The sequence below is a fragment of the Protopterus annectens genome, chromosome 7.part0 (assembly GCF_019279795.1).
Source record: "Protopterus annectens isolate FY-2018-M chromosome 7.part0, PAN1.0, whole genome shotgun sequence".
Taxonomy (NCBI): domain Eukaryota; kingdom Metazoa; phylum Chordata; order Ceratodontiformes; family Protopteridae; genus Protopterus; species Protopterus annectens.
This window is the reverse complement of record NC_056739.1, coordinates 379446878-379473421: the sequence shown is the minus strand read 5'-3', so window position 1 is coordinate 379473421 and position 26544 is coordinate 379446878. Positions and strand designations below refer to the sequence as shown.

Genomic DNA, 26544 nt, shown 5'->3' with positions numbered 1-26544 from the left:
CTGAAATGGTTGGCGTTTAACCAGCAGGTGCTGTTTATTCAGTTAAAATTGGGACACAAATTGCTCAGTTAAGTGTCCATCCTCAGCTAATGTTTCATAAATGGTTATAATTCAGCATGATCTTGAATTGTCCACTGGCTATTTGGTTTGCACTCCTGGATAGACAAACAGAGCTGAAGATAATCAATGCTTCCTGTACCATAAGACGTGTCAGATAAAGCTTCCCCTACAGTAAGACATGTCAGACAAATGCACATTTCAACATGCACGGAAAGATTATTTATTCACTGAAATGATCATTACATTGTAACATGATCCTATCCATCACATAGAACCATACCTAATTATTAAAGTTACACCATTCTAAAAGTAAATTTTACTCAGAAGCTAGCAAATCATTAACTTATGCATACATTTTGGCCGGCCATTTTGTTAAAATTCAACAATGACTTACTTCTATGTAATCTGTAAGACTAGTAAAGAAAGAACTTAAAGAAATTAAACAAACTAAATAGAATGGACACGTTTGCTGATCTTCATGCAAGTGATCCATCCACAGTTACTGCCACCAATTTTCTCCCTCTCTTCAAAGCGTCTGTTGCATGCTGAAGTTATCTATGCACCATGTCAATTTTAAGGGTGGGGTGAAGGGAGAGTCCTGGAAGAGATATTATAGGAGTGAAATAAGCTTAACTTTTTAATTATTTATGCATTTGGTGATTGTGTGAATGAGCTGGATAGTCAACTGTTTTAACTCACAACCTGGCAAAGACATATACTGAATAATGCACATTATGTAGACATGCATACATTGATTACATTTCAGATATATACATATAATCAAAGTTTTCACAAGTATAACTGTAGTAGGATCAACTTAGCAGCTAGTTAAAGAACTAATAGCAAAAGTAGTATTATAAGTAGCATAAAAGTTACAACTGAGTGAAGAATAGTAGTTAAGTTAGCAAATAAGATGCAGAAAAAAATATTTACTTATAGGTTCATAGGTTCATAGGTTCATACTAGGTTCATAGGTTCATACTAGGCTATCTGCCCTAGGGCATTTATAATCCTAGCCAGAATGTGTTTGGCTTTCGCCACCCATTTTAAATTAATTTTGCTATGCCCTTTTTTGAGGTTAGTATACTGTGCCTCTGTCTAACAATGACACAGAAGTGATACCAGGGGTAAACCTACGATCTCCCATCCACTCATCAAGATACCTCTTGAAGAGAGTCAATGAGGGACTCTGCCTAACCTGGACTGGGATTTTATTCCAGAGTGAATATAGCAAAGTTACATATAGGTGACATTACATATGAGTGAAAGATTATTATCCCTAATCTATGTGCAAACATCAATAACAGTATTTAAAATATTGCATATTTACAATGAAGAGAGATGGCATTGTAAGTGTGAGGGCAGTGTTTAAAAATATTGCATATTTACAATGAAGGGAGATGGCATTGTTAGTGTGTGGGCAGTGTTTAAAAATATTGCATATTTACAATGAAGGGAGATGGCATTGTTAGTGTGAGGGCAGTGTTTAAAAATATTGCATATTTACAATGAAGGGAGATGGCATTGTTAGTGTGTGGGCAGTGTTTAAAAATATTGCATATTTACAATGATGGGAGATGGCATTGTTAGTGTGTGGGCAGTGTTTAAAAATATCGCATATTTACAATGAAGGGAGATGGCATTGTTAGTGTGAGGGCAGTGTTTAAAAATATTGCATATTTACAATGATGGGAGATGGCATTGTTAGTGTGTGGGCAGTGTTTAAAAATATTGCATATTTACAATGAAGGGAGATGGCATTGTTAGTGTGAGGGCAGTGTTTAAAAATATTGTATATTTACAATGAAGGGCGATGGCATTGTTAGTGTGTGGGCAGTGTTTAAAATATTGCATATTTACAATGACGGGAGATGGCATTGTTAGTATGTGGGTATAGTGCAGATTGTACTAAGACTAAGTAGGAAGGGAGGACAATATAACTAAGTTCATGGATGCGTTTGTATGAATCTCTGTCCATGTGGTCAAACGCATTTTTCCCTGAGGTCACTGAGACGGTTAATGCTTCTTTTGTCTGGTAGTACATTTCAGCTGGAAAGTTTTTTTTGCTTCCTATATGCAGAAATTTTGCTTGTGTATGTTTTCTTCGGGAATGCAGTGCCAAATGAGTAAGAATATTAGAAATAAGGTGGTTGTGTGAGCAATGTACTGCCACAACAACAACTTATTTTGCATAGTCTGGTGAGGCTGAGGTCCAGGGCACACACACACACACACACACACACACACACACACACACACACACACACACACACACACACACACACACACACACACGTAAGATAGATACCATTATATGCAGATTGGTATTAGGTGTGGTCTTCTGTGTTTGACATTGTTTATTTTTGAATGTTGAATTTTATAAATTACCTGGAATTGTAGCTGTCATGATTGTATGTAGTATGTTTAAATGCTTTTCAGTTTTTCTAGTTTTCTACAGCATGAAAAAAATGTTGCTTATTACAGAGATAGTGGTAAAAGTTGTTTAAGAGCTTATTTTTCCTCAGTTCATTTGCCTACTGTTCTTTACAACTTTGCAACACGTGTCTGTGCAGTCAGGTTGTGTTTTGCACACATCCTTGTAGGGGTGTCCTGGGAATTCCAAATGCAGTGTGGGCTAGGTCTTGCCCATCACATCACGAGTGGACAAATTAAAGTAATGTAGTCATGCATCTACCAAAGAGTGCTCATAGATGTTAAATACAGTTGTGAAAGTCATTTACTTCCTCAAAATGCACTTTGCTCACTGTACTTTTGTTTCTAAAATGCATATAAGCCTGGAAAAACACAACTATCCAATGTCAACAGATGAAGGCAGCTTGTTCTATAACTAGAAGTATACTGTGAGTTCCGCTTCAGCCATTGTATCAGTAGATAACTGCATCGATTGTTCAGATATGCCCAGGATATGTTGCAGATAATTTGGCGATTGTGCTTAACTAATTACTGTTCATTTGTTAGGAAATATATGCATCATACCAGATATATGCATAAAAGGTGTATTTCTTGCTAGTGGCAAATAGCTTCATTATCTTTCTATTTTTACAGCATTGAAGCAACTAAAGGCTGAATCAGAACACTGTTATCTCTTATTTCTTGCTGAATTTAAACTTTTGGGGCTGGCATATGTAGCTGCTATGCTTATAGTTTTCATAAAGTATTTGTTTTTAAGTTTAAATGTACTGTTGTTTGATTATTCAAGTAGAAGGTGAATGTTAGTACTGAAGAAGTAATTGCTTACATCATTTGAATAGTCAATGGAAAGAAAAGGCCATGACTGTAATTGCTGTATATTATAAATAGTACCTTTGAGTATGCCATGCATGTATTACATTTAAAAAACATACTGCCTATAAAGCATTTATTCTGTATTACAGAATTCAAGGATTAGGTATTTGTTTTTTTCCTAGCTAGAACTGTATGAAATGTATTGTGATTTAGAGCAGCTGTCTTGCTTGTTTTCTTGCATAAATAAAATAATATTTGGGTATATCACTTGTCTTTAATAGTATTACATTTGAAATGTTTTGCAGTGCGCATTAGTGACTATCAATGTAACATGTTGCGAATAAGCTCTGTACTGTAGTACATTGTGTTCTTAATATCATTTGTAGCTGTGAGCAAGTCACACAAAATGGATCATTGTTACTACATCACACTTGAAACCAGCATTGTGGTTATTTCACAGTTATAAAGTGTTGAAATATATATATTTTTTGTTTCTCTCATACTGTTTGTGACTGGAGAACTAGTTAGTACATAAATATTAATTTTAAACTTTTAAGAGATGGCAAAGCAGAATTGAAGGGGATCTACTTAGACCCAAAAGTAAATGTACCTAAATCAAAGTGGAAAATCAAGCTTGGCGACAAAGAAATCCACAGAAATGACATGCATTATCATTTCCAAGGCATTTTTTTCCAGGGACAGATTTTCTGCAGCTCCCTTGTGGAGGGTTTCATCCCTCCTATATTCCCTTAGCTGCATGTATATTAACACCAAGGTCATATAACCACTGTGAAACACAAAACACCCTGTAAGGATGAAAACAATGGGAAATGCAACTCCTTCTCACAGTAAGGCCAGTAAAAATATTGTGGGACTTAAGGATCCAGGGAGTTGGGATTGAGGAGTTTCTGTGCCTCTAGTTACTGTTTATTGAATAGTATTCTCAGAATTGAAGCCATAAAGTTGGTGTTGCTTAAAATAAGGGGAACCATTACAATTGTATTGATTGAGTATAAGTGTACCTAGTCTTCTTATTTGTGGAAGCCTGTAATTTAAGTGATCTACACTGCCCAACCAAAAATTTAATTATGTATTATGTACAGCATTGTTTCCATTTTTTTCAAAATACTGGCCATTCTAATGTGACTTTGTAGAAGACAATGTGCCTTAAACAATATCTGTTATTACATCTGAAGAATTCTCACACCAGTTCTATAACACAGTAATTAAGTTCTGTAGATACAAAGAATAGGAAATTCAACTGCAACATCTTCCCATTTCTAACTACTTTCAGAATAAGATGTCTCTCCGTTAGATACGCTTCAAATGACTCCAAAAAGGTACCATTTTGCTTTCTCACAATCAGTAGCATAGCTAGGTGTATGTGTGTGTGTGTGTGTGTGTGTGTGTGTGTGTGTGTGTGTGTGTGTGTGTGTGTGTGTGTGTGTGTGTGTGTGTGTGTGTGTGTGTGTGTGTGTGTGTGTGTGTGTGTGTGTGTGTGTGTGTGTTGGGGGGAAGGCGTGGAATAATCCAGTTGCTGTAATGTATTGATTGACCTAATACAGTAAAGTGCTTTTTCTTTGGTGCTTCACTTGAAGAGCTGAAGAGGTGAGACACTGGTTTAAACTACCAGCAGAGAGTGCTGGATGAGCCAGTTATGCTTTTGCTCACAATTGTTTAAACTGATCCAAAAGTTCTTAAATAGAAGACATAATGCAGTCACGCCCAGCACTTGCATTTTCTTCAGCTTCAGCATAAAATAAAATAACACATCTTCATTATTACTCATCAGCTATTATTTTATATTTGTGTCATTATCCATCTTTTCAAAATGACTCCATGACTAAAACAGAAAGCAATATTGATTGAGATTGACAGCTATGATCACAAAAGTAAAATCAGTCATATGAACCTTGAAACAAAAACCTTGCTGCAACCTATTATTAGTGTTTTTGCACAGTAGCTTCTCCCCTATGCAACCTGCACTCTCCTGCCACATACATACACAATCTCTGAGCTTCCTGTACCTTGGAGGAAGGAATTATCGGAGATACCACAATAGTGACCTTACTATGCACATTACAGCAGTCTGTCTTTAGAGTGTTGTGTAGTAGTGCAGTACATTTCTGCCCAGTAACCTTTCAAAGCCTAGAAAAATGCAAGGGACCACCTGCTTCGAACTTGCCTTTAGGAAAACAGTGTCCTAAATAACATTCAGCATTGGTGCCACTCAAAGCATTGAGTTAGGATTCCTCTAGTGCCCAGGGTTGTTATTCCAACCCTGCTTCTTAACAGATCAAAAGATATACATGTACACCTTGCTCATGTTAACTAATTTTCCAAACACCTATTTCTATAGAAAATATCCTTACTGACTCCTGAAGACATCAGGTTTGATGTCAGCAAGAGACAATTTCTAGAACTTCTTCTCTTTTACTAGTTTTCCAGACAACATGAACTAAGCATGTCTGGGATTCACTGTGCTCCAGTATGCTGATGATCCAAACATATTTTATTCTGATAGAGCAGGTCAGAGATCAGAACACATGCTTCATATGTCATTTATTTTCATTCAATGATGGCTGCAGAACTCAATATTCCACCTAAATGACTCAAAAACTAATACAACTATTATGAAAAATGACAGCTACTCAATAATCCAGCATATGAATAGTCTTAAGATACAGATTATGAAAAAGTCATGTATATTGCTAGAATTCTTGACCTGGAATTAAAATTTGACCTTTATTTCCAATGACAGATTGTAAATAAGAAGTCAAGAAATATTACTGTGTCAAATGCCGCCCAAACAGTACATTTGTGACTGCTGCAGTAACCACATCTCAAACCCATCTTTGGCTATGTAATCATTGCCAAGATTATCTGCTGCCTACATAAACTAGAATGTTTATCCTGTAAAATAACCACATTTGCTACAAATACAGCCCTCACAATGTAACACTATTTAGCTCTATATGATTAAAGTAGGTTGTCACTTTCTACCAGAATCTATCCAACTTACCTTGTCCACTAGAGACAAGTCATAAACTATTCCAAAGTTTGTCTTTGTGGACGATTTATTAACAAGGTAATCAGCATACTTCTAATGTTGAATAATAAATAGTCAAACATAAAATATTAAAAGAAAAAACCAAAAGTCTGACTACGGAGCTACCATAGTACACGAGACTCTGCACAAAACTTCAGCAGCATATGACAATAGCCAAAAACGAAATAAAACTTTAAATAAAAAACTCAGGTAGCTCTGTAGTCAGACTTTTGTTTTTTTCTTATTTATTGGATTTTTGAACTTGTACTATGGAGCTTTTACCCCGAGGACTGCCGGCCATTTTATGTTTTATAAAATATTAAAACATTAACATGAAACAAGCATAAATAACCAAGGCAGCTGGTTGGAGTCCCAAAGCTTGTTCTGGCCCCACAACTTATAGTCTAGGTGTGTACATCAAGCCCCTCGGATAGATGACCTTGCCCAGTAAAGTTGGGGGCTAACACTCTTTGAACCGAGCCTTTGAAATTGTGACTCTTCAGTCTTCCCAGACCTGTCAAACTACAAGAGGCCACTGAGGTGTAAGGTGGGGGGATACAAAGGGGTTTTGAGTCCACAAGGTGACAACCCACTAAAGGAAAATAATAAAATAGGAAAGTGTTAGTGCCTGCAAGACAAACGTTACCCAGTGGAAAACCCAAGGGAAGGTGTGAGGTGTTCTTCTGAGATGGCATCCAAAGAGATAAACCTTTGAAAGGGGAGTTAAATAAACCCTTCAAATGCTCCACCCCCTAGACAAAAACTCACTTGTGGGCAAATGGAGGTGTGTGCAAGCTGTCTTTGCCCAGTAGAGATGAATTATAAACCAGACCAAAAGTTTGCCTTTGTGAGCAATTTATTAATAGGCTAATCACAATGCCTTTAACGTTAAATAATAGTCAAATATAACATATTAAAACATTAACATGAAATAAGCATCAAACAGCCAAGACAGTTGGTTAGCATCCCCAAGACTGTTCTGGTCTCACAATCTATAGTCTCTTGGTAAATGCACTAAACTCCTAGGACAGATCACCTTACCCGGCAAACCTGGGGCTTGACATTCTTTGCCCTAGCATTTGAAATCATGACTCTTTGGTCTTCCCAACCTGTCAAGAAGCTGCTGAACTCTAAGGGAGGGAATACAAAGGGGTGTTGAGACTATAAAGGCTGCCAGCCTAGCTAGATATAATTTTGTAAATAATTCTATGTCATTGTAAATATTAATATATTAATAAAATTAATATAATCCACAGGTGTGTTTTTACAAATGCAAGAAAACGAAATGTAAGAAAAGTGTGTTATATGTTCTGCTTCAAAAATGTAACCACAGTGCACCCTGCTGGAAGCAAGCTGATAGGTGAAGCATTTTGTGAATGTTTGATCTCAAGGTCAGAGACAGGATGTCTGGACTAAGAAATTATTTCTGTTGTTTTAGGACAAGAGTTAATTACTAGGTTTTATGTGTAAAGTGTCCTTTATTGCTGTGGTTTCCTGGCAGGTGCAAGATTACAAAGAAATGTTAAATTCTGAGTTCTGTGAGCCTGGGAAACTTCAGCAGAGGTGCCAAAAATTATGTAATGTGAAATGACTCAGCAGTAATGTGTATATCAATGTAAGACTATCTCAGAGAGAAAGATTTGAGCATTTTAGATTTTGTCTAAAGCTGGCAACAAATCACCAGGCACTTGCTTTGCTCTGTATGTAAGTAGTTATTTAGAACTTAATATTTCTCTTGGAGTTAGATAGAAAAATAACCAGATTAGCCAAGCTTTTTTCTATATTTATGTCAGAGTATCCTACAATATTGTTTTAAACGTTTCCTGTGATTTCTGTAATGCCATTGTGTTGAAGTAATAAGTATTGTCTTGTGTTTTTATTATTTATTAAATGTTTTTAAACATATCAACTGTGGCTGTTTTGTGTACAGATAATTTAAGCACTTAGAATACATTGCATGTATTTGGTGATACTGTCCAAGCCACTCCAATAGTCTTGCTGCTCAGTCACACTTACTATTTAGATAATTGTAATATTACACAGTGAAATTGGTCACCCTTTGGGAAAGGCCTTATAGTAGCTGATTTTAGTGGTTGCTGGCAGTGATTTTTACTTATAGTCTGGAGAGAAGGGGGCATAGCTGGAGAACCTATACCAGCCTTCCCCAGGAGTGTCTGTGTGTTTGTATATAACTCATATATCAAAGTGTGTGTGTCAGCTACTTGGGCAGGGACACAAAGCACTGATTGGACAGAGAGGGTGCTGGAAGTTTTAGCTTGACCACTAGGCTGAGATCTTGACCCTATAACTGTGCCAGTGTGGAGTCATACTGGGGATGTGGAGGGAAAGGGAGAAACCAGGCCCAGACTGACTGTGATCCTTGTGTGCTCTTAAGGGAAATTGTACTTTACTGTGTGTGTACTTGTTATTCTTCCCAATGTGCACGCCTCTCACTGGTGCTAGTGGTGAGGATTGAGACTCCTTGATTACTGGGTCAGTGAACGGGTGCCACACTGGCCATCAGGTGACTGCTCACAGCATTTTTCCACATGTTGTTTCCCTCCAATTGAGGCCTCTTCTTGAAATGTTACTGTATCTTCTTTTTTAAACAGTCTGATTATTGAAGTTATCAGTAATCAGCAGTGAATATTTTGGTTAATGTAATTATTGATACACAAAGATAACTGTAAGTTGAACAAGTCAAATCCCAAATCATTTAAGTGAATTCCATCAGAGGCATAAAAATCCTTAATGGCTTTGATAAATCACTGTGTTCAGTAACCTGGAAAGTGATAGAACCTTGCACAGACTACCCAGTGATTGATAAAGCATCTCCATAACTCAATAGCTTTACTCTTTCAGGCACCTTTCCAATAAAACTTTGATAAAAGCCTAAAATACTCCTTGATTACCAAAGTAAAATAATGCCATCTTGTAATAAAAATGAACATGGCTACCCAAATAGGCAAAATTTCTAAAAAGGTGATATCCCTCTTTCTTTCATTGCACAAGAAGGCAGGCCATTCAGCTGAACACCAACTCCCTTGGAAATAACTACCCATGCCAAATCCTGCTGCTGCATCAGTATGAAGTGATAAATTATGGGAGGAGGCCTCCAGCTCTGCCAAAGTGAAACTCCATTGTAGTGGAGCAGACAAATCTTCCATAGCTGAACATCTTCTTTGGTATGATGAGTAATGTTAGCCCAATGGTATTTGGGTTTTTTTCCTCCTGGCATGATGGGTAATGACCTGAGAAAGGTCCTGCCTGGGGAATTATTCCAGAAGGCAAAGTCAAGAAGCCCATACAGCCTCATAGTTTTGTTGACTCTCATTTTGGCAAATTTAAGTGACTTGTTGATTGTGGAACAGAGACATTCCAATTTGTCAGAAAGGAGTTTAAAGTTTAATCCTGGGACATCAACCACTCACCTCAAAAAGGTAATGGCTTGTCTGAGGCCATTCAGGTCATCAAAAGTCAAGGGTACTCCAAGTTTGGAGCATAGTTCCTTAGAGCATAGCTCCTTAAAGATTTGCATACCTTCCTTGCCACCATCCGTCCCTTAGCCCACTAAGAGGCAATTGTCTAAATAGTGAATGGCAGCTTGCATGGGCGAGTGCTACCACCAACAGTAGAAATTAAGCTTTTAAAAATGAGCAATCTAGGGAATAACCCTTAGGTATGGCTCTGTTGAAGAAGAATGTGTCATTAAAATAAAGTCAGCAGTGGCCAATCCTCTTCTCTGATGGGAAGGAGCCAGAATGTAGACTAAATGTCCATCTTGCACAGTCATAGATCTGGAAGGCCCTATTATAAGACCTTGCTTGAAGCCTTTGAAGAAAAACCTAGCTTCCTGGTTGTTAGGAGAGTTAGAAACTTCCAGAGCCAGCTTATCAACCCTGATCAGGGAATGGGACTCTCTGAGAATGTATCTGTCCCAGAGAAAGGATACCTCTTTGGTCACAAAAAAATAGACCTGTCTGTTGGTGGATTATGTTGTTTGACACTGCAAAATTTTCTCACTTGAACCCGTGGTTGCTGTAAGATTTTTTATTTTTCTAGTCCAATGAGAACAGAGGTGAGCAGGCCACAAACATTTTCCATAGTTGAAAGCTCAACAGTATTTTATTTTTGATTGGCTATCTGATGGCATGCATTTCCCAGGTTAATGGGCCTATCCAGCATAACACTGACCATAACATTAACCAAATGTCTGGGAGTTTTTTAACCACCTAAGGGACTTCTCTTTTGCTTTTAACGTCCTAAACCACTGGTGAGACGAAGGACCAGGAAGACCCCCCCCCAGAAAGTGTTGAGCTTCTCTTATTGACAGAAATAAGGATGGCATGTATACTGTAAAACTCAAAATTCAATTATCTCAGCTTCTGGCTAATGTTATCCAGAGACTTTTTTTTTACCTAGAACAGCAAGGGCTACTACAAGGTCTTTGGGCCTTGAGTTGTCAGCCTCAAGAATCCTTTGAATGTCCTTCATGTAAATTAAATCCAATACTAGTATGTAATCTCCCCACATAGCCTTTTCTTTTACATTGAAAGGGAAGTGGGCCATAACATGTGAACCAGGAAATGCAGACTCAACACTGTTACCAGTTATCATGGATGTTAAAAATTGGGTTAGGTTCAGATCTGGATCAGGTGAAATTGCCTTTTTTAGGGTTGTAGGAAGAGATTTTTTTTTATATTTTTAAGGTCAACAATGGTGTTGAATGATCTGAATTAGCCTGTTGAAACCCTTAGGGATGTCCTCTTAACAAAGTAGGGTTTGAGTACAAAGCTATTCCCTAATAGCATGTCATAAATTCTGGAGCTGCCCTCCTCTGGCAATGAATCTAAGACTTTTTCCAAACAATCATCCACTGATTGCCCCCATCAGTTAAAGGTGTCCCTGCATCTGCATCCTTGTCATTTCCCTTAGCTTCTTAATTATCTTCTCAAAATCTGAGAAGGGGGGTTTGTATTGCTGAGAGTTGAATTCTGGGCATCCTTCTAAGTACACTTCCTCAGTTTCTTAACTGGAATTTCACCAGGAGCATGGTCACCCTCTCCAGTTGGTTGAAGTCTCTTTTAGTATGCAAACTTCTGTCTTGGTCTTGTGTGGTTTCTAAATATGAAAACATATTTTGTTCCTTGAAAGTCAAATGCTGCCATTTGTCCTTCAAAGCTCAGGGAGAAACAGTTTGTGTAAAATTAAATGCAAGATGTTATTGAAGAGAATAGCCAGCAATCACAGAAATCAGTTGCCTCTAACTACATGCAGTCTTAAAGGCAAGTGCATATGATGTTCATGAGAGGAAAAAGTGAGCTACTATTTTTATATATTATTATTTTTTAATTCTATATAGCTATTCTAAAGAGCTGAAAAGACTGAAGTATGTAATCCACCAGAGTGGGCAACTAGATTTAGGAAGAAGAAATAATTAAAAAAAAAATTTTATGAACCAAGAAGGACGGAGCTAGCAATAAAGAGACTATCATGGAAACTTATAAACTATTAATATTTACAATCTGCAGAACTGACAGAATAAGATATTGTGAATTTACTTAAGAAAAGAAGTTCATTACTCTACTAAGTGTCATTATTTATTAAGTGAATAAATACTCTGCTAAGTGTCAGTATTTATTAAGTGAATAAATACTCTGCTAAGTGTCAGTATTTATTAAGTGAATACTCCACTTCCTCTCTAAAGACTCCATTTTGGAAAAGATTATAGGAACAGACTTAACAATATGACTCAAACCAGGGATGGTCCTGAAAACCAGGGTCAGCTACGTGGTGTGAGCCATAGAGTTGTTAGAATGATTGGTCAGAATGAGGATGTCAATCTACAGCATTTAAACCTGAATTAAGCTTGCAACCTAACAATGTTTTGTTCATTAAAGGTTGATAGCAAAATGACTGTTTATGAAAAGGACTAAAAACATGAAGTATAACTCTATACTTGTTGCAGACATGGCTGGATGAGTGATGTGTATGCAACAACCTGGGTCAATGATAAAATTAAACAATAGTGCAGGACCTGGGAATAACAAATATCAACAAATGTAATTAGTCGTCCTATGTAAAAATAAAAAGCTATGCATCTAAATGAAAACCTTTGCTAAAGAGAAGGAAGGAACAGATCGTAGAGGGAGTATATAATGAGGGAGGAATGCCTCATGTAAGCACAAAGCTAAACTCCAATGCTGGAAGTGTTCCAGAGGGAGTATATAATGAGGGAGGAATGCCTCATGTAAGCACGAAGCTAAACTCCAATGCTGGAAGTGTTCCAGAGGGAGTATATAATGAGGGAGGAATGCCTCATGTAAGCACGAAGCTAAACTCCAATGCTGGAAGTGTTCCAGAGGGAGTATATAATGAGGGAGGAATGCTTCATGTAAGCACAAAGCTAAACTCCAATGCTGGAAGTGTTCCAGAGGGAGTATATAATGAGGGAGGAATGCCTCATGTAAGCATGAAGCTAAACTCCAATGCTGGAAGTGTTCCAGAGAGAGTATATAATGAGGGAGGAATGCCTTATGTAAGCACAAAGCTAAACTCCAATGCTGGAAGTGTTCCAGAGGGAGTATATAATGAGGGAGGAATGCCTCATGTAAGCACGAAGCTAAACTCCAGTGCTGGAAGTGTTCCAGAGGGAGTATATAATGAGGGAGGAATGCCTCATGTAAGCACGGTTAAACTCCAATGCTGGAAGTGTTCCAGAGGGAGTATATAATGAGGGAGGAATGCCTCATGTAAGCACGCTAAACTCCAATGCTGGAAGTGTTCCAGAGGGAGTATATAATGAGGGAGGAATGCCTCATGTAAGCACGAAGCTAAACTCCAATGCTGGAAGTGTTCCAGAGGGAGTATATAATGAGGGAGGAATGCCTCATGTAAGCACAAAGCTAAACTCCAATGCTGGAAGTGTTCCAGAGGGAGTATATAATGAGGGAGGAATGCCTCATGTAAGCACGGTTAAACTCCAATGCTGGAAGTGTTCCAGAGGGAGTATATAATGAGGGAGGAATGCCTCATGTAAGCACAAAGCTAAACTCCAATGCTGGAAGTGTTCCAGAGGGAGTATATAATGAGGGAGGAATGCCTCATGTAAGCACAAAGCTAAACTCCAATGCTGGAAGTGTTCCAGAGGGAGTATATAATGAGGGAGGAATGCCTCATGTAAGCACAAAGCTAAACTCCAATGCTGGAAGTGTTCCAGAGGGAGTATATAATGAGGGAGGAATGCCTCATGTAAGCACGAAGCTAAACTCCAATGCTGGAAGTGTTCCAGAGGGAGTATATAATGAGGGAGGAATGCCTCATGTAAGCACGAAGCTAAACTCCAATGCTGGAAGTGTTCCAGAAGGAGTATATAATGAGGGAGGAATGCCTCATGTAAGCACGAAACTAAACTCCAATGCTGGAAGTGTTCCAGAGGGAGTATATAATGAGGGAGGAATGCCTCATGTAAGCACGAAGCTAAACTCCAATGCTGGAAGTGTTCCAGAGGGAGTATATAATGAGGGAGGAATGCCTCATGTAAGCACAAAGCTAAACTCCAATGCTGGAAGTGTTCCAGAGGGAGTATATAATGAGGGAGGAATGCCTCATATAAGCACAAAGCTAAACTCCAATGCTGGAAGTGTTCCAGAGGGAGTATATAATGAGGGAGGAATGCCTCATGTAAGCACGAAGCTAAACTCCAATGCTGGAAGTGTTCCAGAGGGAGTATATAATGAGGGAGGAATGCCTCATGTAAGCACAAAGCTAAACTCCAATGCTGGAAGTGTTCCAGAGGGAGTATATAATGAGGGAGGAATGCCTCATGTAAGCACAAAGCTAAACTCCAATGCTGGAAGTGTTCCAGGACTGTTTATTTCCCACTCAACTTAAGCTGAGCTGAGAAAAGTAAGTGATACTGTAGGCCTGTTTATAAGCACCTTCAATCTAATCAGGCAGAGGTGCTTGTGGAGAAATTCATCAACCAAAAGTCTGAAAACAACAAAAGGCAAAGAGAAAACAGTCTAGCCCCAACCACTGATCAAGAGTTAACTGCTAAAGTAATCGACATCCAGCTTGAATGGTTTTACTTAGTAAAATGGACTGATCTCAACGTTAGTTGCAGCGTTAAATTCTAATCTGAGGATCAACATTCAGTAACCTGCAGATAGAAAAGCTATATAAAATTGCAATACAATCTCACCATCCTAAAGAAAAGTCATGAATAACTCTTATGTAACCCTTTACACTCAACTAATGATCAATATACATGGCTAGTCTGTGAATATTCCATCAAATACCATAAGAAGAGACAGAACTCACTTCATAATCCAAACATCAAGAAACCAAACTCTTTTAAGGAAATAACCTATCTTGATCTTGTGAGCCTTACCAAATTAAATATCTTAGTGATTCTGAACTTGGATGAAAATTCATGAAACTGATATTTATAAATTTATAAAAACAAATGACTTTGTAAATGTTGAAAATAAATGTAAATGGGATATTGAGCTCCCAACCTAATATATCAGACTGTTCCTCTACCATCATGCTAGTTCATACATTTACCAGAAATAAAATAAAGATCCACTTGTCCGAAGACTGTACTGATTTAGTAAAAGTATTATGTGTGTGTGTGTGTGTGTGTGTGTGTGTGTGTGTGTGTGTATACATATATATATATATATATATATATATATATATATATATATATATATATATATATAAAACTGAACTTTCAGAATCCCGACATTGTGAACAGAGATCTGCATATAGTGTGGAATGGAGATTTCCTTTTTCCTTGCTGTAGTGCGATCTTGGAATTGGTATATTTAAGTAGTGGGGGATGTGGTGGGTGCAGTGGGGTATGCCCCCCTGCAAAAACGTTGGGGAACCTGGTTTTGTTTTTGTATTTATTTTAGAATATCAATGTTTTGAAACTTTGATCACATGCTCTCGACCATATGAAATTCGAAGTTTTAAACCTTTGACATTCTGAAGTGAATCCATATAAATATATATATATATATATATATATATATATATATATATATATATACATATACATATATATAGGTCTACTTCACTTCACCAACACGCCACAAAGCCGACACCCAAAACACCGACACCAAAAGACTGACGACGCAGATGATTGACAAGGTGAAATCCAGCAGCCGAAACACTGACATGGGCAAAGTGTGAGTGTGACTCGGTAAGTGTGCGATAGTGAGGGATTTAGGGTTAGGGAGCAGACAGGTAAGTGTGCGATAGTGAGGGATTTAGGATTAGGGTGCGGGAAAGGTGAGTGTGCGGTAGTGTCGGACTTTAGGTTTAGGGGTGGGTTAAGTGAGTTAGGGTTAGGGTGCTGGTAGGGTAAGTGTACGGTAGTGTCGGACCTTAGGGTTAGGGTTTGGGTTAAGGTTAGTGCATATATAGTTGTGTGTAATGTGTAGTTTATGTTTTGTGTGTCGGTGTTTTGGGTGTCGGTGTTATGGTGTTCGGTTTTGTGAGCTGTCGGTATTGTGTGTTTTTGTTCTTTTGGTGTCTGTGTTTTGGGTGTCGGCTTTGTGGCGTGTCGGTGAAGTGAAGTAGACCCATATATATATATATATATATATATATATATATATATATATATATATATATATATATATATATATATATATATACCGTATTATACTTTTCCCTATGCAGAAATATACATTAGGGCTTATTATCAGGGGATGCCTTATTTACCCCCCCCCCATACAACAATCTACATTTATTCATTTATACATGTACAAAAATTTACATTTATTCATGTACACAAATCTACATTTATTCATGTACACAAACTGACATTTATTTGGTACTTTTCTGTTATCGGGCAACAGTTCTAGGTAAGGCATTAACAGTTGTGTGAGAATCCTACATAAATAGTGCAACAAACATTTCAACTTCAGAATATCTACACTTTGGCTTTCACAGTGCAATATTTCACGCTTAACAGAAAGTGCAGAAAAATCTCAATACATGTTTATTGGAGAAGGGGAATAAAACAGGTGATTAACTGCCACTTTTTGAGTGGTGATGCTTTCTTTATTCTTTACCCAAACTGTAAGAGAAGAATGATGGAAAGTCATAAAAATAAAGTCTGGGAACTAGTGGCCTTACTTTGTAATTACCCCTTGATAATGAAATGTTACCTTAATACAATAAAGTAAAAAAAAACTGACAAGAGCTTGCTGGCAGCTGAAAGCAGAAGCAATCCATTCTGTTGCCCTGATAATGGAAAGGTTATTCAAATACAGTCATGTCATCTTCTTCTGGAACTTTGTCATAAGTCTCCAACCCCCGAACTCTGGCCTGAATTTCTTGTGACTCCATTTCCTGTAGAGCCATTAGTCCCAATCTGTCATGCCTAGCAATAAAGCTCTCCCTAAATGTGCACTGCTTGCACAAGTAGCCTGTATGTAGTGCATTGGCAGTATAGCTATCAGTGATTTTATCCCATGAATTTTTCACCCAAGTCACAACCTCTTGTAGGTTAGTCTTCACAAACTTTCCATGCTGATTTCTCTCCGTTCTATTTTCAGTGTAGTCATTGAGTTCTATGCGCAAATGGTCCTTGAATGGCTTGTTTATTGCAATATCAAGAGTCTGGAGATAGGCAGTCATTCCTGCAGGAATAATTATTTGATCTATTCTTTACCGTGCAAGGAATTTCTTCACGTCTTTAGTGCGGTGAGTGCTGGCTGAAGCCCAGACTAGCAGACCTCTTTTGCCACCTCACAAAGCAAGTGGCAGCATAACATCAACCCACTTCCTTATAACTGCTTGTGTGCACCAGGCTTTTTCAGTTTCAAGAATGTAAATGCCTGAAGCACGTTCAATCTTATCTTTCTTGCCCTTACTAATGATTAGAGGTGGGGTTTTCTTTCCATCTAGACGAATTGCCAAAATACAGGTAACACATGCACTTTCGTAACCAGTGGAGGGAATGTAGATTGACAGGGACCCCCTCTGATCAATTGTTGTTTGAGATCCTTGGCCATAAACACTGCAGTTTCAATGTTAGCAATCATGTTGGAGAGTTGGTATTTAGAAAAGTCATTGCCATCAACAAAGGACTTGAATGCAAGTGCACGTTTAATAACTTCAGTATCTTCCAGCTTGAACAGTGTTGTCGATCTTCTTAGAGACAGTTCATATCGCTGAAGAAAGCCTTTCAAAGCCTCCACCCTGTAACAAAGACTCACTCATAGACAAATGGGTTTGCGAGTAAGCCATCTTTAGTGTGTCATAGTAAGTATCTTATGTACACTTTTGTCTTTAACTACTCCCCCAAGGAAAACACCTAGGTTAAGTTCAGCATTTTTGCTACCATGCGTGTTGCTGGCATGCTTTTACTGTGCTTGTCAGTGCAGTAGTTTACTTCTTAGTAAAAAAAACCTTGGATTGTCCCAAGAATACACATTTTTTTCCCCTTGAAATTGTGATAGTCAGAGGAGTGGATCAGTGGATTTCCACAAAGAGTAAGAGGTTATTCAGTATCCTCATTGCACCAAGCAGTTTGGTGGTCATTTCTGGAAGCGAATACTCAGGGCTAGCTGCTGTTATTGGAACATTTAAAGGTTTGCTTATTTTCAGGGTAAGTAGTAAGGTATGTTCTTGTTTTGTTAGTTTTCACTAAGTGATGGCAGCCTACCTTAAAGCCTGAGAAGGATTAAGTTGGTGCTGCATGACCAAAATTTATCCACCATTTTCTGAGAAGTATCTTTTGGGTGTGTTTGTGTCATGATTCTGATAAACTTCCAGTTACTATTATGGTTACACTAAAATCACTAGGCTCAGTTAGAGGTAGGTGTTATCTTAGGATACCAGCGCTTATATCTGATCTCTACTTTCACACTATGGAGCTTATCTGAGTGTGGCATCTAATGATGGTTACCAAAGGCAACAACGTACTTTTGCCATATACCCTTAAGGACAATTGCTGATGGATTTTTTTGAGTACCAGTGGTGGGAGTCAAACCCCATACTGCTGATTCCATTGCTCAGACAAATATTGATGGTAGCAGCACAGAAGTTAAAACCTATTGCTCATCTCTGTCACAGGGCTATGTAGATTTTTTTTCTTATGTACATGTAAGTATAGGCTGGATGATATTGCAGTAGGTGTCTGAGGCATATGTGTGGTTCTACAGAGAGGGTGGGCAGCCCAGCAAGCCTCATATTTTCTAGCATGTTTTTATATTGAGTTTATATATTTATTTTAACTTAGGTGTAGGCTGTAGGTTTCACCATCAATAATCTTTTGAATGCTTACAGAATGCAGACCAGCAATCTAATCTTCTTGTAATGTTCCCATTTCAAACACATTTTATTATACTGTGTAGCACTATATCAGGAATATTTGGTTACATTATATTTTTTGTTACACGAATATTAATCAGAAAAATCTTACAACATTGCATTTTAATGCATTTTATCTAAAACCAGTATACAAATGCAAAGAAGCAGCATTACTAAGCATTATTATTTTTTAATTTTATATTCTTAATGGTGGAAATGTTAAGTGTTATTGAATAACATGAACTGATTGTGACTGCATCATGAACTGGGGTCATCTTAAGAAAATTAAAGACGATTGAAAGATAATTCAGGTGGTTTGTCTAAATAGAAACTTGTCTGTCAGTTTTGTCAACAAATATAGCCATACAACCCAGTTGACCTTCATTACTGCTTTGTGCCTCATTAGGGGGACACTAATTAACACACAAAAATTACGAATTATTATGTCTTAGTAGAAATGAAACACATTAAAAAAAAATCAATATTTCCTTTTTTAGATCTGGCTATTGAACGCCTATGCCCAAAGGGGATGTCAAATTGACGTCACTTAACAGTAAAGGACTGTGGTTATTTGAATAGCACATTGGCCAAAGGATGAAATGCAAGTTTGTTTTTTTTTCATGGACTGATTAACTGCTGAATTTCAGTTTCACCTCAAAGAAGCTAATTCTTACAGGCATAAGCAGAATTCAAATTCCACAACCATTAAAACAGGCTGTGTGGGTAACCGAATGAAGCCCTTCAATGCATATTATGCCAGTATCTTTAACATATGAAACTACTTGACTGTGTAAAGATTTAACTACCTGAAACAGAACTTTTAAGATGGTGCTGTATTCCAGTGCATGTTGCAACCTCCTGTAAGCATCACGATCTATAAAATGTCTACAGGCATGTGTTATACAGTTAGTAAATTCCTTGTTTCTATGTACATACATGACAAGAATGTAACATTCTGTTGGAAGCTTGCAGAGTTTCGCCAAGCATTGCATTGTGCTTGAGGGGATGACCTATATATTATCCTGCCTGTTATCCTAATTAAAGGATATTAATCATTTACATGTAAGAGCCTACCCTTTATAGCACATTGATGGAGGAACCTCATCTGAATTCACAAATTCATTCACAAGTTCGATACAAGTTTCATGAACTAGATTTTTATGAAAGCATTATAAATGGTGACACAAAAAACACTGAACATATGTCTCACAGCATATATTGGTTGGACGTCAAAAACATGTAGAAGGCCAAAGCTCTCAAATCATCTAGTTCATATAGTCACCAATAAGCATTCATGAGCTTAAATAGGCTCAGAATATTTCTACACGATCTGCGTTTGTAGCAGAGAAGGCCTTGATATAATACTAAATGTCCTTCTCTTATAGCACTTTCTAATGGAAAAATAATCAGCAAAATGAGCATCTCAGCCAAGCATAACAAGACACCTAAAATGGAAAATCAGTAATGTAGTGACCACAGTCAAGGACACTGAGAAGAAATCCACACCATAGCTTAGTCATTATGGGTATGTCCCGGAAAACAGAAGAATGTGTTTGTTCTTGTGATGTCTTTTATGTAACTAAACCAGCTTATATATTGATATTTATTAAACCGTGCATAAAAAAATAATCTAGTCATCAGATGAATCTAACTCTTGATAAATTTTGAATGTTATACAGAAGAAAGAATTAGATGAACAAATGTATTCAACAGAAAGGAAATCAAAATCCCTTTGTTATTAACTTCTGAATGTAATAAACAATAGTCCTTTAAATATTAGTTTTTCTCTACATAAATCAACAGTTATGCATTTATCTAGTTCACTTGTTTGAATGATGTTTGGTTTTCCTAACTCAAGAAACCTACTTTCAATGTGTGAACAATATCAAATATTCACTCATTCATTCTCTGATACCTATTTTTTTTTATGCAGAGTTGCAGAGGAGCCATATTCTATCCTTAAATGTAATAGACATAAGGAAGAGACCTAACGCTGGGTAGGAGGCCAGTCCATCACAAGAATTTACACATGCTATCATTTTGCATGCACAGCTTTGGGAAATTTAGAGGTTATCATTTCATCTAGCCATATATCTTTGGAATGTGAAAGGAACCCAGAGGTCCACCAAAAAAACCTATAGATACAGGGACATCATACAACTCCACAGAGATGGCACCCCACTTAGGAACAGAGTTAAAGAATCAGGACTGTGAGGAAGCAAATTAAATTGCTGGACCACTGCGTTGCTCTAATATCAAAAATTGTTGGTTAACAATATAAGTGTGTTTAATTGAATGTCACCAGCAAATAAGAGAGCATGTATAAAGTTTTACCTTAAAATAACATTTAGCGGACAAATGACAAATAGCCAATTACATAAGACGGTATCAACTGCAACTTATACTATCCCCACTGCACTGATCAAATCAAGTCTGATCGGCAGTCTTGGTTGTTAATGCTGTATTCTCAAGGATGTCAGCATAGCACTAAAAAGGGTGTGTCTGACAGGCTCACAGTTTTTGTATTTGTCTTTGTTTCCAATCTGCAGAGCAAAAATATTTCACTCTGACTTATTCTTCACATTAAATATATTTTGGACTCAAACTGGAAGACAAACTGAAGCAGGAAATGACAGAAAAGCTTTGAAATTATATTGTTGTGTATGACAAAAAAAGAATATGAAATTTTAATAACTATATAAAAAGAAGAATGTATGGGCGGGTCCTGAAAAAGATTGCTACACAAGAGTTTGAATAGGTTTGAAAATATTGTATGCCTGCAAATTGCTTAAAGGTAGTCTAAAGCACACAAAGGGAGAGAAAGGTACTAGACTAGACACAACAGTACAAGTCCTACAACTGTAAGAAATTAAGGAAATTTGCGGGAAATATATGGTTTTGTGAAACTGCTGCATGTTAGAGAATTCATGCTTCCCAGGGGTACCGTGATCTCAGAGTTAGTAGATATTAGCAGAGGTGGTGTATGCAGCCACTACAGCTTGGCTGCAATTTCTGTCTCTCTGGTGGGACACGGTGCTTGATACCAGTAGGGGCATAGGGTCAAAAGTATTACTTTTCATCTTACACGAGGGAAGCACTTAACTGACAACTAGTACTGACTTACCCATATCAAAAAAAGCTTTTAATGTGTAACAGCAAGTTTCTCACTTCACTATTACATTTCAAGAATCGTATTACATTTTTGTCAGTTTTTGGATTTCAGGACTCACATTTTAGAACCCTGAAATTCTGAATGACACTAAATAAGGCTACTGATTATCAAAAAGATAACCATTCTTTGTATTGATTGTGAATGCAGGAACATATTTCTACAGTCATGCAAAGAAAAATGTTAAAACATAAAACACGTTTAAACAGTTTACAGCCAAGTGATTCTAATGTGACTTGTCACTTTAGAGCAGTCAGACAACTAAATGAAAAAAAATTATGTTAGAGAAACAAATATAGACATGACTAAAAGAAAGACGCACACTCGACAAATCACAAACCAAATAAAATAAAGAAAACTTGTAAAAAAGGAGGGACTACTTTTTACAGGATAATTCCATAAACAAACATGAAGCAATAACTGCAATCAATAAAACTGCTTTTAGAAAGCTGTGTCAAGATAAATATTGCAATAATCAATCATGTTTCCATTAAACACAGAGGTGAATCCCTTGTGGTCAAACTCCAGTATTCATGGGAAATGTTAAACCATCCATACTGATTATAGGTTCATTGCTATATACTAGGGTAACATCTACCAAGGTCTTTATAAGCCTATCTGTGCAACCCAATCCAGGTGTGTCCCTATGTATCATGGGCATTAATTAGGAGGGATATTTTAGTGAGTTTCTAAAGATTATGTGTGTGTGGGGGGATATATTAGCTTGGGCATAGTTACTGTCTGCCTCTGCCTCTGTCTACCAGAGACACGGGGCCAGACATGTGGTGAATTTCTGATTTCCCATCCATTGGTCAAGGGTACACTTAAATAGGCTTAGGTAAGGACTCTGTTTCACATGGACGGGGAGCCAGTTCCAGAATGAGGGGATCCTCTCAGACAAACGTCTATCTCACCAACATGCGCCATTTATGTCGTAAGTAAAATTTAAATCCTTCAGTCTAGTGGTTCTAATGCTGTTCATTTTGCAGATGTACAAAGGGCCCATTAGAAATGGATCTGAGGATTCCTTGTATGCCAGGCATGATCACCTCTAAGTAACCTTTAGGAGACCTTTTATAAGATAGGGCTTTAAGGTGATCTGTATAGGACAATGTATTTACACCTTGGATTCTACTGGTAAAGAACCTTTGCAGGCATTCCAACTGTTGTGTATATCTAGTCAGGTACATGCTGAAGGGGGTATTATACTCAATTATGGGTCTGAGAAGGGCCAAATAAAGTGGCACTATAACTTCTTTGCACCTGCATGTTATATCATAAGCTGGGCAAAATAGAATTATTTTTTTTTTACCACCATAGCCACGTGTTCTTCAAAAGGCCAAATCAATGTCTACATATGTTTCCAAATCCCTTACTACTGGTTCAATTCTCAGAGGTGTCTTATCCATGGAGTAATTATCCTGATGGACCAATTTTCCAGAAGGCAATATAATGCATTTCTTGGCACTGAATTTTAATCTGTGATTTTAGCATGTTTGTGTCATGTGGAGAGTCATTACTAGCTCACAATTTGCAGTCATCTGTGAACTTGGTCAGACATTATCTGTTACCTCCCTGATGTAGATGACAAATAGGAGTGGTCCCAGCATAGACTACTGAGGTGCCCCTTTGGTGACTGGTCTCTTAGTGGAGATACTTTAACCAGTCCTGACTTCTTCAGTTATGCCTGTGAGACAGTTGCCAGTCCAGTGAATTATACAGAGATTTATGCCCACTTCTGTGAGTTTTTGCTTATATATTTAATAAAGTAAGTTATATGACTGTAAAAATGCTAGGGCGGCCATGGTAGTGCAGTGGTTAGCATTGTCGCCTCACAGCAAGAGGTACTCTGGTTCGATCCTCGGCTGGGGTGCCTTCTGTGCAGAGTCTGCATGTCCTCCCTGTGGTTGTGTGGGTTTCCACCGGGTGCTCCGGTTTCATCCCAAAGACATGCAGTAGGTGGATTGGACACTCTAAATTGGCCCTAGATGTGAGTGTATGTGTGTGTGTGTGCCTTCTGTGAAAGGTTGGGTGCTGGGCTGGCACCTCGACACTAGAGAACTCCACTGCCAATCATGAGCAGACAGGTAATCTGTTGTGGTGACCCCTAACCGGGAAAAGAAGAAGATATGACTGTAAAAATGGTATTATATCAGGTGTGAACAATCAGTTGTAAGCAGTCATTCTTAAAGTTATTACATTTTTATGGTTCTCAGTGAATCTAGGAAACTGCCTTATCAGAAGGAACACCGATACTGGGAAAAATTAAAATGATTTACATTTTATTTGCCTGTGCATTAAAGAACCTAGAAAAAGCAGTCATTGCATATATTCTTTCCATTATATTAGTTCAGAACTTGTATGTGGCAAAACTCTATATCTAGTAACAAAAGAAGTAAGCCTTTACTGTCATGTAAGAAGAGGAATGACATGGAAGAATTGTTTTTGGATTATTTTTGACCATCTTCACACATACGAGATGATTTCTTCAGTTCACGACAATCAAAACATTTCTCTCCTACCTATCCTTTTAAGTTTTACACACGTGAGGCAGAACGTGGTGATGTGAATGATGCATATTCAGCATCAAGATCATAAGATCATTATGCCAATACTGGGGACATAACTTTGCCACTCGGACTTGAAAAGACTTCCTGGTGTTTGTGGCCCAATTGAGCAGTGTGGGCAGTTTGCAACCCTAGAGTTTTGCTCAGCAGATATATGGTAGTAGTGTTGCTGCAGAAACTTATTTCTGACCTTCTGATGTGAAACCTTGTACATAGGATCATAGGATATTACTAGGGTAATAGCCCCTGGGGCCCTTACAAGCCTAGCCAAGAGTTTATCCGCAAAAAAGAAACCTCAGTCATCACCTGTCACCCCTGTCAGTGAGGGGCACAGGTGGAATCCCTGGGACAAATTTCTGATTTCCCATCCACTCATCAAGGTTGTGCTTGAAGAGGGTCAGTGAGGTCCTCTGTTTGATGTGTATGTGAAGTCTATTCCAGAGACGGGGCAGCCTCTGGGAAACAAACCTGTCTCTCCCGCAGGTTTTGTTGATGTCACATATTAGATTTAGGCCTTTTGAGTGGGTAATGTGCAAGGAGTTAGACTTATGGCTATAGAGCATCTCTAGTAGGGCAGGGTCTGAGACTGCCTTGTAGGTGAGACACAGATCACTTCTGATCAATGTGCACGATACCGAGTAGAGTGATAGTGATTTGAGTCTATCCTCATAGGGCAGGTGTTGGAAGCCATGGATTCTCTTTGTGAGGTATTTCTGTGGGCTTTCCAGTTGGTGCAGGTGTTTGGAGAAGTACATACCAAATGGGGAGTTGTACTCAATTATTGGTCTAATGAGGGAGGAGTACAGAGAGGTAATAACCTCTTTTTTTGGATGTAATCCCTTTACTTATGAGATGAGCCAAGTAAAAGGCTTTTCTGACCACTGTCACTACATGATGGTCGAATGTGAGATTGTTGTCAACTTGTGTACCCAGGTCTCTCATCACAGGTTGTATGCTTAGGGGATTGCCGTTGATGTGGTAATCAGTAGGGGCTGTGTTTTTGCCGAATGCTATGATAATACATTTTTTTTGCATTTAACTTAAAACCATGACTTCAGCACCAGTCATTTGTTGCTGTGAGACCCTCTTGCAGTATGTTAACATCATTTGGGGAGTCAGTGACGGCACACAACTTACAGTCGTCCACAAACCTGGTCAGCCACAGGCCTTTTGTCTTTGCCTGGACCTCTGAGAAGTAGATGCCATGGGGAACACCACTAGTGACAGGTCTGCTGTCGAGGTGGAAGCACATGTTTTGACCTTGTGAGTGCTATCCATAAGCCAGTTGACCACCCACCTGATGAGACAGGGATTTATGCCAAGTTTTGTTAGCTTTTTGAAGATTCCTGAGTGTCAAAGGCTTTGGCCAAGTCAAAGTAAGCTGTACGTACTGACTTTCAGACATCCAGGACCTTGGTGACAGTCTCAAAGAACTCAACCAGGTTCAACAGGCAAGGTCTGTCCTTGACGAATCTGAACTGGGTGGGGTAAAGTGCTTGGAGATTGCCTATGTCCTTGTTTATGAGATCGATAATAATAATAATAATAATAATAATAATAATAATAATAATAATCATAATAATATACTCCATGGCTTTACAGATCAGACTTGTCAAGCTAATAGGGTAATAGTTTCCAGGGTCAGTAGTGGCACCACCTTTGTGCAAGGGGATGACAATGGCAGTTCTCCACTCTGCTGGAAGGAAGCCTGTACTTAGGATGTGGTTGAATAGGGTACTCAATGGCGAAGCTAGTTCTTGCTGGAAATGGTGCGGAATACAGCCTGGGATACTATCAGGTCCCATGGAAGCTGTGTTCTTTGCCTTGGATAGGGCCTTTAACACTTTATCTATGTAAATGTGAGGTGCAGGACAAGTATCGGGGATGTTGAATGGGCCTTTGGGGGGAAGGGGGGGTGAAGTTTGCACTGAACCTATCTGCTAACAGGTTGACTAAGTCAACAGGATCAGTGTAAGTGGTACTGTTAAGTACTAATTCAGAACAAACCTGGGCTTTGCCATTAAGGTTCCTGACGTAACAGAAGAAGGCTTTGTGGTTTCCCTTTGTCTTGGAGGCTAATTTTGATTCATAATATGCTTTGGAGGTTTTCACTAGTGATC

General features: G+C 38.2%; 1 long non-coding RNA gene across 1 annotated transcript in view; it reads right to left on the bottom strand.

Moving 5' to 3' along the window:
* Window positions 1-271: 271 nt before the first annotated feature.
* The window catches only part of LOC122806476, a 452807-nt gene continuing 426534 nt past the window's right edge, over window positions 272-26544 (bottom strand). Inside the window, exon 3 of the long non-coding RNA XR_006365511.1 lies at window positions 272-658. This is a non-coding gene — a long non-coding RNA (uncharacterized LOC122806476). The remainder of the gene's footprint in view (window positions 659-26544) is intronic.